General features: G+C 48.0%; 1 non-coding gene across 1 annotated transcript; it reads left to right on the top strand.

Annotated features, from left to right (window-relative positions):
• Positions 1–551: 551 nt before the first annotated feature.
• Positions 552–2454, top strand: LOC135194545 (small subunit ribosomal RNA). Its single transcript, XR_010309819.1, has one exon. It is a non-coding gene; the product is annotated as a small subunit ribosomal RNA (ribosomal RNA).
• Positions 2455–2500: the final 46 nt, after the last annotated feature.

The following is a 2500-nucleotide window of genomic DNA, read 5'->3' as shown; positions in this document are numbered from 1 at the left end:
TTTTATTTTTCATTTATCATGTACAAAAAATACATAACCCGAGTATCGGTACGATCACTCAAACACCGGGCGTCGATCCCAATGTTTTACGATAATAATCGTTGAACAATACATACGTACACGTCGTGTGCGAAGTGTTATTTTAAAATAAACTCGATCTCGTTTAGAACGTTCGAATTCGTGACCGTGATGTGTCATTATGTGACGACGCCGCCGTCGCCGCCGCCGCCGCCGCCGCCGTCGCGATATATAAATATCGTCTCGATAAATATATAAAGCGCGGGGGAGCGCGCGAGCGCGCGCGAGCGAGTGTCTCGTTTGAATTATAAAAGAGTCAACCGTTAAAATCTATCGCGTCTAACGCGATTGACGATACGGTAAGACGCTCGTTTCATACTGTGCGTATATGGTACATACATACATACATACATGCGTGCATGCATGCATGCATGCATGCGTGCGTGCGTGCGTGCCTCGCGTGTGTGTGTGTATTTTATATGTGAATATGAAACGAGAAGAGAGTTTGACGACTTCAACAAGTCTATGTTAGCTCCCTGGTTGATCCTGCCAGTAGTTATATGCTTGTCTCAAAGATTAAGCCATGCATGTCTCAGTGCAAGCCGTATTAAGGCGATACCGCGAATGGCTCAATATATCAGTTTTGGTTCCTTAGATCTTACTCAGTTACTTGGATAACTGTGGTAATTCTAGAGCTAATACATGCAATCAGAACTCTGACCAGTGATGGGATGAGTGCTTTTATTAGATCAAAACCAATCGACGGAGGGCGTCTCGTCCGAAGTCGTTAATTTTGATGAATCTGGATAACTTTTGCCGATCGCATGGTCCAGTACCGGCGACGCATCTTTCAAATGTCTGCCTTATCAACTTTCGATGGTAGTTTCTGCGACTACCATGGTTGTCACGGGTAACGGGGAATCAGGGTTCGATTCCGGAGAGGGAGCCTGAGAAACGGCTACCACATCCAAGGAAGGCAGCAGGCGCGCAAATTACCCACTCCCGGCACGGGGAGGTAGTGACGAAAAATAACGATACGGGACTCTTTCGAGGCCTCGTAATCGGAATGAGTACACTTTAAATATTTTAACGAGGAACAATTGGAGGGCAAGTCTGGTGCCAGCAGCCGCGGTAATTCCAGCTCCAATAGCGTATACTAAAATTGTTGCGGTTAAAAAGCTCGTAGTTGCATTTGTGCGCCGCGCTGTCGGTGCACCGCATCCGCGGTGATACTGACACGTCTGCGGAGCATATCGTCGGTGAGCCGGCGGTAAAACGCCGGTTCAATATCAAAATCCTATCGCGGTGCTCTTCAGTGAGTGTCGAGATGGGCCGACAATTTTACTTTGAACAAATTAGAGTGCTCAAAGCGGGCTCAAAATGCCGCTTGAATATTTCGTGCATGGAATAATAGAATATGATCTCGGTTCTATTTTGTTGGTTTTCAGAACTCCGAGGTAATGATTAATAGGGATAACTGGGGGCATTCGTATTGCGACGTTAGAGGTGAAATTCTTGGATCGTCGCAAGACGAACATCAGCGAAAGCATTTGCCAAAGGTGTTTTCATCAATCAAGAACGAAAGTTAGAGGTTCGAAGGCGATTAGATACCGCCCTAGTTCTAACCGTAAATATGTCATCTAGCGATCCGCCGACGTTACTACAATGGCTCGGCGGGCAGCTTCCGGGAAACCAAAGATTTTGGACTCCGGGGGGAGTATGGTTGCAAAGCTGAAACTTAAAGGAATTGACGGAAGGGCACCACCAGGAGTGGAGCCTGCGGCTTAATTTGACTCAACACGGGAAATCTCACCAGGCCCGGACACCGGAAGGATTGACAGATTAATAGCTCTTTCTTGATTCGGTGGGTGGTGGTGCATGGCCGTTCTTAGTTGGTGGAGCGATTTGTCTGGTTAATTCCGGTAACGAACGAGACTCTAGCCTGCTAAATAGGCGTCGTCATTTAGGTGTGCTCGATTTCGGTCGAGCAACTCACTGGCGGCGTATTAAAATTCTTCTTAGAGGGACCGGCGGCTTCGAGCCGCACGAGATTGAGCAATAACAGGTCTGTGATGCCCTTAGATGTCCTGGGCCGCACGCGCGCTACACTGAAGGAATCAGCATGTTCTCCCTGGCCTAGAGGCCCGGGCAACCCGTTGAAACTCCTTCGTGCTGGGGATTGGGGTTTGCAATTATCCCCCATAAACGAGGAATTCCTAGTAAGCGCGAGTCATAAGCTCGCGTTGATTACGTCCCTGCCCTTTGTACACACCGCCCGTCGCTACTACCGATTGAATGATTTAGTGAGGTCTTCGGACCGACACGCGGTGGCTTCACGGCCGTCGGCGTTGCTGGGAAGTTGACCAAACTTGATCATTTAGAGGAAGTAAAAGTCGTAACAAGGTTTCCGTAGGGGAACCTGCGGAAGGATCATTAACGTAAATTATCTATCTCGAATGAGTGCGATGATGAACGATAATAA

The sequence above is a fragment of the Vanessa tameamea genome, chromosome 31 (genome assembly GCF_037043105.1).
Source record: "Vanessa tameamea isolate UH-Manoa-2023 chromosome 31, ilVanTame1 primary haplotype, whole genome shotgun sequence".
Lineage (NCBI taxonomy): Eukaryota > Metazoa > Arthropoda > Insecta > Lepidoptera > Nymphalidae > Vanessa > Vanessa tameamea.
The sequence above is the reverse complement of the archived record's forward strand: the minus strand, read 5'-3'. Positions and strand labels throughout refer to the sequence as shown.